Source organism: Aethalodelphis obliquidens, unplaced genomic scaffold, assembly GCF_003676395.1.
Source record: "Aethalodelphis obliquidens isolate GAN/ISIS:26980383/991018 unplaced genomic scaffold, ASM367639v1 scaffold34, whole genome shotgun sequence".
Taxonomy (NCBI): Eukaryota; Metazoa; Chordata; class Mammalia; order Artiodactyla; family Delphinidae; genus Aethalodelphis; species Aethalodelphis obliquidens.
The window spans coordinates 12,929,388-12,944,265 of record NW_020837978.1 but is presented as its reverse complement, the minus strand read 5'-3'; the positions used below and the strand labels follow the sequence as shown (position 1 = coordinate 12,944,265).

The 14,878-nt window shown below is 40.2% G+C and overlaps 1 long non-coding RNA gene and 1 other non-coding gene across 3 annotated transcripts in view; one reads left to right on the top strand and one right to left on the bottom strand.

Moving 5' to 3' along the window:
* Positions 1-1,851: 1,851 nt before the first annotated feature.
* LOC113631773 (uncharacterized) overlaps positions 1,852-14,878 on the bottom strand; it is a 30,082-nt gene continuing 17,055 nt past the window's right edge. For both annotated transcript variants that reach the window (XR_003437564.1, XR_003437566.1), the window contains one exon: positions 1,852-7,364. This is a non-coding gene — a long non-coding RNA (uncharacterized LOC113631773). The remainder of the gene's footprint in view (positions 7,365-14,878) is intronic.
* On the top strand, positions 12,179-12,285 carry LOC113631878 (U6 spliceosomal RNA). The gene has a single exon (XR_003437593.1). It is a non-coding gene; the product is annotated as a U6 spliceosomal RNA (small nuclear RNA).

The following is a 14,878-nucleotide window of genomic DNA, read 5'->3' as shown; positions in this document are numbered from 1 at the left end:
AAACCCTCTGGGCTAGGAGATCTCTTTTGGAGGAACTTTTAAAAATTACAAATTCAGTTTCCTTAATGGAAAAGGAAATTATCTGTTTCATATTTGGGGAGTCATTGTAGCTTGTGCTTTTGAAGAATTGGTCCATTTCATCTGTTTTGTCAAATTTATGTAAGTTTTTTTTATAGTATTCCCTTAATATCTTTTTGATGTTTGTAGTGATATCTTTTATTTCATTCCTGATATTGGTAATTTGTGTCTTCTCTTCTTTTTCTTTGTCAGTCTTGGTAGAAGTTTGTCAAGTTTATCCATCTTTTTGAAGAGCCAGGGTTTGTGTCATTGATTTTCTCTATTGTCTTTCCTGTTTTCATTTTCATTGATTTCTGTTCTCATCTTCATTGTTTCCTTTCTTCTGCTTGCTTTGGGTTTATTTGCTTCTCTTTTTCTACATTATTGTGGTGGGATCTTAGATTATTGATTTAGGACTTTGCCCCTTTTCTAATATATGCCTTTGGTGCTACAAATGTCCCTCTCAGCCCTACTTTTAACAGCATCCACAATTTTGCTATGCTGAATTTTAATTTTCATTCAGTTTGATGTATTAATTTCTCTTGAGATTTTCTCTTTGGCCCTTGAATTATTTATAACTATGATGTTTAGTTTGCAAATGCTGGGAGATTTTTTTCGATTATCTTTCAATTATCAAGTTCCAGTTTAATTCCACTGTGGTTAAAGAACATATACTGTATGATTTCAGTTCTTTTAAACTTGTTGAAGGTTTTTTTTTTTTTTCATGGCCCAGGATATGGTTTATGTTGACATGCATCCAGTGGACACTTGCAAAGCATGTGTATTCTATCGTTGTTGGATTCAGTGTTCGGTGAATACCAGTTAGATCTTATTATTTGATGGTATTGTTGAGTTCTTATATATCTTTGCTGATTTTCTGCCTGCCTGTTCTACCAGTTGTTAAGAAAAGGGTTTGAAGTCTCCAAATATAATTGTGGATAAGTCTAAATATCTTTTCGTTTATACCCAATTTTGCTTGGTACATAGACATTTTGGATTCCTATATAATGTCCCTTTCTGTCTCTGGTAGTTTTCTGTGTTCTGAAGTCTGCATTATCTGATGTTAATATACCATCCCTGCTTTCTTTTGATTAACGTTTCCATGATATATCTTTTCTGCTCACTTTACTTTCAACCCGCCTAGAGTTATGTTTGAAGTGAACTTATCTTATAGACAGCATATAATCAGGTCATTTAAAAAGATCCTCTCTTCCAATCTCTATTTAGATCATTTACATTTGATGTAATTATTGATATATTCAGACTTAAGTCTGCCATTTCATTTTTGTTTTCTATTTGTTCTCTTTATTTCTTGTTTTCTTTTTTCTGCCTTCCTGTTGGTTATTTTAGAATTCCATTTTGATTTACTTATAGTGTTTTTAAAGCTCGCTGTATAGCTTTTTAAGTGGTTGTTCTAGGTATTATGCTATATATACATAACTTATTACAGTCTATTGGTGTCATCATTTTGCCAGTTCAAGTAAAGTATAGAAACCTTACCTCCCTTTACATCCCTTTACTCTCCCCCTTTAAAAATATAATTTTCTGGCACTTTCCTGGTGGTCCAGTGGTTAAGACTCTGCGCTGCCAATGCAGGGGGTGTCAGTTCGATCCCTGGTTGGGAAACTAAGATCCCACATGCTGTGCAGTGCAGCCAAAAGATAAAAAAACAACAACAAGAACAAATATATATATATAGAACAAGTTGGGAAAAAATATTTGTAACATATATAATAAAAGTTAAATATATATATATATATATATATATATATAATTTTCTTATTTCCTCTACACATATTTAGAACCAGACAGTATTATAACTTTTGCTTCTCCAATCAAACATAATTCAGAAAACTCAAGAGTAGAAGGAAAACCTATTATATTTACCCATATTTTTGCTTACTGGCTCCTTCTTTCTTCCTGATGTTTAGAGAACTTCCTTTAGCCATTCTTTCAGGGTTGGTCTGCTGGTGACAAATTCTTTTAGTTTTCCTTCATCTGAGAGTGTCTTCATTTCACGAAGGATACTTCTGGATATAGGATTTTTTCTTTTGGCACTTAAAAATATTGTGATACATGATTTCTGATGAGAAATCCACTGTCGTTTGAATTGTTTTTCCCCTATAGGTACAGTGTTTCTCTTTTGCTGTTTTTCAAGATGTTTTTCTTCATCTTTTGTTTTTAGGAGTTTGACTATCATGTGCCTTAGGGTGGATTACTTTGGATTTATCCTGTTTGGGATTCGCTTAGATTTTTGAATCTATAGATTTATATCTTTTGACAAACTTGGGAAGTTTTCAGCCATTATTTTTGGGAGAACTTTCTTCAGTCCTCCCTCTCCTCTCCTGTCTTTCCAGAGACATTCTGATGACATGGATGTTAAACCTTTTATTATATAGAACAGGTCCCTGAGGCTCTGTTCATTTTTTATTTCAGCATATTTTCTTTCTGTTATTTAGATTGGTAATTTCTATTCTGTCTTCCAGTTTACTGATTCTTTCTTCTGCCCTCTCTACTCTTCAGCTCATCTACTGAGTCTTTTGCTTTGGTTATTGTATTTTTCTCTTCTAAAATTTCCATTTGTTTCTTCTTGTATCTTCTTTTTGTTTGCTGAGATCTTCTTTTTTTAATGTGTTTTTGTAATTGCTCATATAAGCATTTTTATCATGCTTTAAAATCTTTGTCGAATAATTCTAACATATCTCCCATGTAGCTGTTGCCATCTTTTGATTGTTTTCTTTCATTCAGTTTGAGACCTTCCTGGTTCTTGGTATGATGGTGTAGTGGCTTGAATAATGTTCCCCATAAATTCATGTTCACCTGGAACCTCAGAATGTAACCTTATTTGGAAATAGGGTCTTTGCAGATGTAATTGGTTAAGGTGAGGTCATAGTATATTAGGGTGAGCCCTAAATTCAGTGACTAGTGTCCTTATAAAAAGAGAACACACAGACACACACGTAAGGAAAATAGCCATGTGATGAGAGAGGCAGAGATTGAAGTGATGCAGCTACAAGGAATGGAAGGGGCCATCAGAAACTAGAAAAAGGCAAGGAAGGATTCTTCCCTAGAGACTTCAGAGGGAATATGTTCTTGCTGACATCCTGATTTCTGGCTTCTAGCTTCCAGAACTGTGAGTGAATAAATTTCTGTTGTTTAAGCTATCGAATTTGTGATACTTTGTTATGGCAGTCCTAGGGACCTAATACAGTTGGTATGACAAGTAATTTTTATTGAAACCTGGATATTTGGGATATATGTTTTGAGACTTTGGATCTTATTTCAACCTTCTGTTTTAGCTGGCTTCCTCTGACACTGCTCTTGCTGGGGACGGAGTGGTAGACACTGCTTCATTACTGCCAGGTGAGGGTAGAAGTTCAGGTCCTACTTGGCCTCTGTTGACAGTCAAGGGAGGATGCTCTTCATTACTCCTAGGCGTTCTCTGACACCACCCCAGTGGGGAGAGGGAAGAATGCCTTGTTACTTCAGGGTGAGAGTATTAGTCTGTGCTCCCTATCTGGTCTCAACCAATACCAGAGCTAGGGAGTAGGGGGGTCAGGAGGAGGAGCTACCACCCAGCAAGGATGAAATTCCAGCAAAGGGGTTAGGATGTTTTGTTACAGCTTGGTGATTGTGGAAGTCTAGGCCCCCAATTCAGCCTTTGCTGGTGAAGGTGGGGTCAGTATTTTTTCTGTAATGTTTGGTGCTGGTAAAGCTTTTATTGTCTAAAAGTTTTCTATCTTCCTAGACTGCCTTTCTCCTGTCCTTAGAGAAAGCAGACCTTTGTTGGGGCCCTTTTTGTCTGTGTTTGTGGATTGCCACCTTCTTCCACTCTGAGTCTGCAATATATGAGACAAAAGGAAAACCCAGGGAACTCACCACTGTATCATCTCCTCACTCTCAAGATCCCTAGCTGGTCTGCTTTCTTTGCTTCACCTTTCAGTCTTTTTACATTTGTTTTGTATATAATATCCAGCATTTTGTTAGTTATACGTAGCAGGAAGAATGGGGAAAATACGTCTACTCCATATCCCTAGAAGTAGAAATCGTCTGAGCTCCTAACTTTTTATTTCCTTGACCTCCTCAACTTTCTTCCCGTTGTCCTTCATTCTCATTCACTGGCAAAACCCAAACTTTGTAACAGCGTAATTCTCTGCCTTCTTCTATGTTTAGGCAGCTAAGTATGAAGAAGAAAAATTGCACAGTGGAGGGAATTGGTGCACCAAAATTCCATGGTATAAAATTTCCAATTGCCCCCATGCTGCCAGCCATGCCTACTGTGTTTATCGTCAGCCCTCTGTTTCTCTCTCTCATTCCTCACACAAGTCACTGAAGCCACCTCCTCCATCCCCTTTCCTAACATTTCACCACCTACCTCACTCACTCTCACCTGCTACCTCAAAAAGAAAATGGAAGCCATCAGGTAGGACTGACTCTGCACCTACAATCTTGCACACATCTGCATTCATTCTTACTTTCCTCCCATGATGGAGGATGAAGCCTCTCCTTCTAAAGCCAGTCTCTGCATCTGAGCTATGTAGCCCATCGTGGCCTGCACACTCAGTAGCCTTGCTCATCAATTATTGCCTCTCTTCTAGTATGTCCTCAACGTCATCCCTCCTAAAAAGCTTATATCATTAAAAAAATCCCCCTTGCTTCCTTCCCTTCTCATTACCTATCCACTTCTCTTCCTCATTTCAAAGCAAGGATTCTTAAATGTGCTTTCTATACTAGCTGTCTATACTTCCTGACATCTCATTCTCTCCTCAATCAACTGTGGTATCATATCTGCCCTCACAGTGTTGAAACAATTCTTGCCAAGGTCTCCAAAGGCATTTATCACAGAAGCCAGCGGACACCTTTCAACCTTACCTTGACATCTTTATAATATTTGCACAATTGAACATTATCTTCTTTTTTAAAAAAAAAAACCTCCCTTCTCTTGGCCTCTTCTGTTTTCCCTTAATCTCTCTGGCTACTCTCTTTGGTCTCTACCAAGTTTCCCCTTTCTCTGCCAGTGTTCCCTTTTTTAGGCTTCCCTCTTTACACAGTAAGTCTGAACACTCATCCAACCCTTGGCTCCTCACTCTCCTTATTCCCTACATCTAATACATCACCACATCCTTCATTCAACTTCCTTTGTGTATTACTCAGCTCGGGCTGCCATAACAAAATACCACAGACTGGCTAGCTTAAACACAGAAATTTATTTTCCCACAGTTCTGAAGGTTAGAAGTCCAAAATCAAAGCATGTTCAGTTTCTGGTGAGGACTCTCTTCCAGGCTTGTAGAGGACTGCCTTCTTAATTTGCCCTCACATGGTGAAGGGAGAATGCAAGCTTTCTGGTGTTTCTTCTTATAAGGGCACTAATCCCATCATGGGGGGGGGGGCACCTGCATGACCTCATCTAAACCTGGTTATCTCCCGAAGTCCCCATCTCCAAATACCGTCACATTGGGCTTTAGGGGAAGAGGGGTACACAAGTCAGTCCCTAGCACATTGCTCTGAAATTCTTTTGCCTTTTCCATCTCTACTGCCATTTTTTCTTACCTAGATTATTTCAATAGTTTCCCAGCTGGCCTCTCTGCCTACATTATCCCACTCAAAGCTGTTCCCCATTCTGTAGCTAGACTGTTATATCTGAGGCAGAAATCAGGCCTCATAAGTCCCCTGCAAAAAAATACTTCAGTCATTTTTGATAGACTTTCTATAAAGTATACACATCTTACTATAGCATGGAAATCCCTCCATGTTTGGGCTCCTGCTTATCTCTTTAACCCATCTCTCTTCCCACCCCTTTGTACTCAGTGATACCTCCATAGTACAATCCTCAGGGTTTGCCAAACACACCATGATTATTAACACTTCCTCATTCTCAGGACTCAACTCAGATGACACCTTCTCTAACAAGCCCTCCATGACCCTTAGTCTGGATGAGGTGCTTTTTCTAAGTAGCTCACTGTGATTCTTTCTTTCATAGCACTTAGCCCACTTCATTATAGTTGTGTTTTACTTGTCGGTCTCCCCCACTTGGCTATAAGCTCCTTGAGGGCAGTAGGTGGTCCTCACTCCTCACTCTATTCCAAGTATAGGTGCAATTCTGAGCACAAGTAGATATTTCATGTTTGCTTCTTAGGTGCAACTTCTGATTTACTGATGAAAAAACTAACAAGAGAACATAAGCTATCACTCCACCAAAGCCAAGCTATCAAGAGGCCCAGAAACCAAGGAATGTCACTATCAATGAGTCAGCTGTCAGAGTCTCCAGGCCTAGCACTGATACTATAGAAAAAGGTGACCTTAATCAAATTATTTCACTTCTTTGGGCCTTCATCTGTAAAATGAAAGGGTTGGACTAAATCACCTCCTAAGTGTCCTTCTAACGCTAATGTTTTATAATTCCATGTAAGGAGACCATAAGTGACTGGTTGGAATGTCTCAGAAATCACCAACCTGGGATAGTTCTTACTCTACCGTAAAGAAATCTGAGGATAGCCTGGGTTTATAAAGAACCCAGGCAATCAGGATTTCTCTTCACTGCCCATTCATTTCTTTGTTAATTCAACATTTATTGAACACCCAATCTGTACCAAGCATATAATGCTTTTCAGTTTAGAAATTTCGTAAGTGCTCATAAACAATAAGTAAAAAGGACAAAATTCTCTTTGAGGACAATTTGACATATAATTTTCCAGATTTCAGACAGAAACACGGTGACTTCATAGGGGAAAACGCTACAGAAGGTTCTATAAGAACTGCTCCATTCAATTGCATTTAGAAATGGTTATGTAACTGTTACATTGAACAAGTGTGACTCATAGGATGTAATCAATCATAAAGCAACACTTCAGATTTATTCCACAGAGTTAGCACTTTCTCTGCTCTTGGGTGAAATTTAGATCAAATTTTTATTCTTCTAGTCACTTCCAGGAAATATATCCTTTGGTCAGTAATTAACGTGTCTGGATTCATGTCACAGTAAAAACATCGACAGGTTTCTCCCATCCCCATCTCAGCCTCCTACAAAGAGCCACAACTGGGTTAGGAGAGCAACCCATGTGCCCTTTCTTTTCTGATCCCTGCCCCCTGCAGTTTTCAGAAGGTGACTGCACACTTCTCTGTGGTTAGATTACTGGGAGGAAGATAAGGAGAGGGGAGCAAGAAAGTTCTTACTTGCCTGGTGGTTGTGTGACGAGCTAGTATCAGAGTTCTTTGGCCTTGACAGATATACCAAGTTGCCTCTCTTGTTGGTTTATATGAGTTTTCCGGAGATGCTCCAGGGTAGGGCTTCTCTCACCTGGATTTCCCTGCAGATGAATGGATACATCTTAACATGGCCAATCACTTACTCTTTCCTGGGACCCCAGGTATCTGGTACCAGCTCCATATTTTTGTTCATCTGGTTACCCATCCAAATGACCCTCTTAGAAAGGATGCAAGGGCTTCCCTGGTGGTGCAGTGGTTGAGAGTCTGCCTACCGATGCAGGCGACACAGGTTCGTGCCCCGGTCCGGGAAGATCCCACATGCCGCGGAGCGGCTAGGCCCGTGAGCCATGGCCGCTGAGCCTGCGCATCCAGAGCCTGTGCTCCTCAACGGGAGAGGCCACAACAGTGAGAGGGCCGCGTACCGCCAAAAAAAAAAAGAAAGGATGCAAGATAACCCCATGTCTGCTTTCTCTTGTGAGTGGCCCACATCTGATTCAATGGAACCACTCACATTTTATTTGCCCCCAGAGATTTAGAAAGATTGGTTGGGGGGAGGACACCCAGCCCACAGACGACTCTATACAAAACAACCCTCACAGACTTCCCTGGTGGCGCAGTGGTTGAGAGTCCGCCTGCCGATGCAGGGGACACGGGTTCGTGCCTGTCCGGGAAGATCCCACATGCCGCGGAGCGGCTAGGCCCGTGAGCCATGGCCGTTGAGCCTGCGCGTCCGGAGCCTGTGCTCCGCAACGGGAGAGGCCACAACAGTGAGAGGCCCGCGTACCGCAAAACAAACAAACAAACAAAAAAACCCTCACCTCGAATCTCTAGTTTTCATTTTTAATGTATTTTGTATTTATTATATGTAAGGGGTTGAAAAGCCATGTAATCAGATTTTGACAACCTGTGTTGCAAATTTTGCAACATGGAGGTCTTATACCTCACTTTAAAATGTGAAATCAATGTCTTAGTGGTTTACCTGAAACTTTCAGTCTTTTACAGTTCTACCTGCCTTGTGATGCCAGAATGACCAGTTTCTAATCCCATCTTTGGTCTAGACTTGCCATATCACGTGACAAGTAGCCTTTTCCTCCCCTAGTTTCATCATCTAAGGGAAAGTTAATATCAAGTCTTTATGTAATTTAAAGTACTTACTTGCATAATCTGGAGATTCCTAGGGCTGCCACAACAAAATACCATACACTGGGTGGTTTAAACAAGTGAAATTTAGTCCTAGCGGCTAGAAGTCCAAAATCAAAGTGTCAGCAAGGCTACATCCCCCCAAAGGCTCTGAGATTAGAATCTGTACTGAGCCTGTCTCCTAGCTTCTTATGGTTACTGTCAGTCTTTGGCTTACAGCTGCATCACTCCAATTTCTCCCTCTGTCTTCATTTGATGATCTTCCTGTACATCCGTGTCTCTGCAGAACCTTCTTATAAGAACACCAGTCATTGGATTTAGGGCCCACCCTAATCCAGTATGACATCATCTTAATTTGACTACATCTGCAAAGACCCTATTTCCAAATAAGGTTATATTCGCAGGTTCTGAGTGATCATGGATCTGCGGGGTGGGGGTAACACTATACAATCCAGTACAGGTACTGTAATATTTTCTATAGAAAGGTTTAATATCAGTGCAAATATGATGTTGCATGGTTTTTCCCCCCCCCCAAATAATGTTTTTAAAACTAGGGAGATTGCATCAATTTTGGAAAGGCCTATGGAAATGGGTACCTCTGGGTTGCACTGGAGTTCACTGCATAGCGGTAGTCATAATCATAGAGGAATATGACAAAGGAGGCAAACAAACAGCTTAATAAGCATGGGTACGTATCGTATGAGAGAATCAAAGCAAGCTAATAATAGCTACCCTAGAGATGAGCTAGCAGATGCTTCTTCCACAGCTGAATCCTCAGAGGGATGATGTAGTATTTGTTGATTTTGCCATGTGACTTGTAAAAACAAAAGAGATACAAAGAAGACAAATGACATTGTAATTTTGAGTGGTTTGACCGTAACTGCACATACTAAAGTTATCATAGCACTAGTAGTGATGTGTTGTTGTATATACTCATCACTTTTTAAGCCTCTGCAACATGTTAGACAGTTTTCCTGAGAGTATTTCCCCCCCGTACCAGGTTTCCCCTTTTCCAAAAGTTTGAATGGTTTGTTGGAACCCTGTTCAAATAATGACATAACATCAGGCATAAAACTGAAAGCAACTAAAGGAGAGTTTTCATGTTATCCATCAAAATTGGGTTTTTTTGTTTTTTGGGGGTTTTTTTGCCATACGTGGGCCTCTCACTGTTGTGGCCTCTCCCGTTGTGGAGCACAGGATCCGGACGTGCAGGCTTAGTGGCCATGGCTTACGGGCCCAGCCGCTCCGTGGCATGTGGGATCCTCCCAGACCGGGGCACGAACCCGTGTCCCCTGCATTGGCAGGCAAACTCTCAATCACTGCGCCACCAGGGAAGCCCAAAATTGGTTGTTTTATACTAACTTCAAATACAGTTTCTTCATGATTTATCAATAAAGTCTATCCTGAGAAAATCTGGACCTTCAGAAAAGTGCAATGAATAGGTCTATTTCCTATCCATATCCTCTTGCTAATCTTGAGGAACTTCTTCCTGGACCTTTGATTTTGCTTGGCCAAGACTGCTTTTTGGAAAATCATATATTTATCCATCTCTGCTCATTCAATGAGATTGTCATGCAACTTTGGAAACTTGGAGTGACTTCATTAAATAGTATGTATTTCTTATTCAAAATGATTTGAGACATTTTAAATTACTACTTCTCCTTCTACTTTACATGGAACTTCTTTTCTGACTGTGGCAAATGCTGCCACGTGCCTACCTTTGTATGTACAGAGTCAGTGGGTACTTATCCATTCTTTTGCTGCAGACGATTGATGCCAAATTTAAATCTTCCTTTGGGTAATTGTTTTCTTTGTGTCTTACTGTGTTATCGCCTCTTTACTGCAATTTGTATTTTCTTTTGTAAGACATTTGATTCTTGTGAAAGTGTTACGTATGTAATAACGGAAACAACACCCACACCATTACTTAGCTCCTGTGGGCGCTGCCACACTTCTTTCTGTTTTCTTTCTTCTTTTTCGTCGTCTTCTTTTTTCTTTTTTTAATCACCATAAGAATAGTTCTTAGGAATAGAAATGATGCAACAGTCTTAAAGATATAGTCAGTGGTCTATTAATTAGTGGAGAGTAATTTTTATATAAAAATTGGCCTCTGTAACTGACGGCCAACCTGATTGTTGTGAACTTCATACCGTTTTGTGCTGGCTTAAAACACGGTAGCGGATGTGATACGGTTTGTATAATGTTCTACAATAAATTGAGCATGGCAGGACGTGTAACACCATCAGTCCAAGTGAAATGGTTATATGGGAACCAGGGAAATTATTGAGCTTCCATGTGGATTGGCCTGTTTTGATAAAGTAAGTCAGGCCACAGAGATTTTTCTCCACCTTGGAAAAAGGACCCAAAAGTACCAGTTATGCAAAACCACTGGGCCCGTTTGTAGTCAGTAGTCGTCCAGGACCTTTAGGATATCTTTTACCTGAAGGGCTCCAAGGGCAACGCTTGGAATCTCAAGGTCTACACACAAGCCGTGCCATGAAGTCCCAGTGTTACAGAAGTTAAGAGAGAGAAGGGGCTGAGGCCTGCTTCCCTCATTCTCTGCTGGCCTCCTTCTCTTTTGTAGGAGACATTGGTGTGCAAGGCAGGTTGGGACCACATCAGCTCAGGCCATGGGAAGGGGGAAGAAGCCAAGATCCAGTGTGACAGAGGGGACAGAGCGTTTGTCTTCAGAAGCTGGCCCATCCCCAGGAGGCAGCAAGGCAGACCAGTGTGCAGCGGTCACAGGGCATGACGAACACAGATTGGGCCAGACTGTTAGGATATCTGAGTGCATCCTCTCTGCCAGCAGTTTTGGAATACGTCCTGGTGACAATAGTCAAAATCAGGCACAGTTGCAGGTGATTGGTCCAGTCACAGCAGGTCCCCAGCAGAAGCTGAGAAGGGAGTAGAAAAGTACATCCTGCTTCCCAGAGGAATGGGCAGAGCAAGAATTTGGCAAAGCACGAGGACCCGAGCTGAGGAAGCTGGGGTCCAGGGCTAGGATCCAATCCCTGCTGAGAACTGACATGCGTAGCAGAGAAACTGAGGCCAACTGGAGTTCCAAGGCTTTGGCCAAAGTGGTAAGAGAACTCTGAGACTCAGCATCTACAGGAGGAACCAGATTTCCGGGTCTCTAGGCAACCAAACCAGTTTTGTCTATTAATAGGTCTAAGGCTGATGACACCAATCAGGACTGGCTCAGACTGGTTGGGGGCGACTAAGAGCTTCTGGAACTTTAATGTGCATAAGAATTACCTGGGGATCTTGTTAAAATGAAGATTCTGATTGGGTGAATCTGAGTGGGGCCACTATTCTGAATTTCTAATAAGATCCCAAGTGATACTGCTGGTTTTATAGAAAAGCAAAACTCAGAGAATCCACACTTGCTGTCATGCGCTCCCCCCCCCCCCCGCCCCCACTGCTCTCCACCCATTTCACCTGCCCAATCAGCTGTCCCTCCTCCCCAGCCCTCTTCCTAGTCATATCTCGCCATCTTCTTTTCCTTTTCTTTTCCCCTGTCTTCCCAACCCCTTTGTCCTGCTGCACTGCTCTGTCAAGACCATCAATAGAAAAAGAGTTTCTGTTTAGATACTAGAAGGGGCAAGATAGCAAAAGCCAGAAACATTTTCCCCATTGTCAGCACACAACTAAATGCTTTTATGTTTGAGAGAAATAATTACTCCAGATTAATCTCTTTTTCAGTCTCATAAAGAGCAAAAAGAATATGTGGCCTTTCCCTCCTCATATAATCCAACAGTTAAGAAATTTCTTCTGAATGCTCGCTTTGACAACATATATACTAAAGTTGGAACAGTGCAGAGAAGATGATCACAGCCCCTGTGCAAAAATGACACACAAATTTCTGAAGCTTTCCATATTTTAAAAAAGACATTAAAATAGACATAAATTAATGGAGAAATATACTGTGTTTATGAAAGAGAGGAACCAATATAGTAAAATCTTCAATTCTACTCAAATTAATCTATAAAAAGAATGCAAATCCAATAAAAATCCCAACAGAGTTTTAATAAAACCTAATTCTTAAATTCAAATGAAAGAGCAAATGGCCAAGAATAGCTCAGAAAAATTTGAAGATAAAGAATAGAGTGGGGAAAAGAAAGAAAGCTACAGGCCAATATCACTGATGAACATAGATGCAAAAATCCTCAACAAAATACTAGCAAACAGAATCCAACAGCACATTAAAAGGATCATAGACCATGATCAAGTGGGGTTTATTCCAGGAATGCAAGGATTCTTCAATACACGCAAATCAATCAGTGTGATAAACCATATTAACAAATTGAAGGAGAAAAACCATGTGATCATCTCAATAGATGCAGAGAAAGCTTTTGACAAAATTCACACGATTTATAATAAAAACCCTCCAGAAAGTAGGCATAGAGGGAACTTACCTCAACATAATAAAGGCCATATATGACAAACCCACAGCCAACATCGTTCTCAATGGTGAAAAACTGAAACCATTTCCTCTAAGACCAGGAACAAGACAAGGTTGTCCACTCTCACCACTATTATTCAACATAGTTTTGGAAGTTTTAGCCACAGCAATCAGAGAAGAAAAAGAAATAAAAGGAATCCAAAATGGAAAAGAAGTAAAGCTGTCACTGTTTGCAGATGACATGATACTCTATATAGAGAATCCTAAAGATGCTACCAGAAAACTACTAGAGCTAACCAATGAATTTGGTAACATAGCAGGATACAAAATTAATGCACAGAAATCTCTTGTATTCCTATACACTAATGATGACAAATCTGAAAGAGAAATTAAGGAAACACTCCCATTTACCATTGCAACCAAAAGAATAAAATACCTAGGAATAAACCTACCTAAGGAGACAAAAGACCTGTATACAGAACACTATAAGACACTGATGAAAGAAATTAAAGATGATAGAAACAGATGGAGAGATATACCATGTTCTTGGATTGGAAGAATCAACATTGTGAAAATGACTATACTACCCAAAGCACTCTACAGATTCAGTGCAATCCCTATCAAATTACCAATGGCATTTTTTATGGAACTAGAGCAAAAAATCTGAAAATCTGTATGGAGACACAAAAGACCCCAAATAGCCAAAGCAGTCTTGAGGGAAAAAAACGGAGCTGGAGGAATCAGACTCCCTGACTTCAGACTATACTACAAAGCTACAGTAATCAAGACAATACGGTACTGGCACAAAAACAGAAACATAGATCAATGGAACAGAATAGAAAGCCCAGAGAGAAACCCACACACATATGGTCACCTTATTTTTGATAAAGGAGGCAAGTGTATACAATGAAGAAAAGACAGCCTCTTCAATAATTGGTGCTGGGAAAACTGGACAGCTACATGTAAAAGAATGAAATTAGAACACTCCTTAACACCATACACAAAAATAAACTCAAAATGGATTAAAGACCTACATGTAAGTCCAGACATTATAAGACTCTTACAGGAAAACATAGGCAGAACACTCTATGACATAAATCACAGAAAGATCCTTTTTGACCCACCTCCTAGAGAAATGGAAATAAAAACAAAAATAAACAAATGGGACCTCATGAAACTTAAAAGCTTTTGCACAGCAAAGGAGAACATAAACAAGATGAAAAGACAACCCTCAGAATGGGAGAAAATATTTGCAAATGAAGCAACTGACAAAGGATTAATCTCCAAAATTTACATGCAGCTCAATATCACATAAACAACTCAATCCCAAAATGGGCAGAAGACCTAAATAGACATTTCTCCAAAGAAGATATACAGATTACCAACAAACACATGAAAGGATGCTCAACATCACTAATCATTAAAGAAATGCAAATCAAAACTACAATGAGGTATCACCTCACACCAGTCAGATGGCCATCATCAAAAACTCTACAAACAATAAATGCTGGAGAGGGTGTGGAGAAAAGGGAACCTTCCTGGACTGTTGTTGGGAATGTAATTTGATGCAGCCGCTATGGAGAACAGTATGGAGGTTCCTTAAAAAACTACAAATAGAACTACCATACGACCCAGCAATCCCACTACTGGGCATATACCCTGAGAAAACCATAATTCAAAAAGAGTCATGTACCACAATATTCATTGCAGCTCTATTTACAATAGCCAGGACATGGAAGCAACCTAAGTGTCCATTCACAGATGAATGGATAAAGAAGATGTGGCACACATATACAATGGAATATTACTGAGCCATAGAAAGAAACGAAATTGAGTTATTTGTAGTGAGGTGGATGGACCTAGAGTCTGTCATACAGAGTGAAGTAAGTCAGAAAGAGAAAAACAAATACTGTATGCTAACACATATATATGGCATCTAAAAAAAAAAAAAAGGTTCTGAAGAACCTAGGGGCAGGACAGGAATAAAGATGCAGATGTAGAGAATGGACTTGAGGACACGGGGAGTGGGAAGGGTAAGCTGGGACGAGGAGAGTGGCATGGACATATATACAC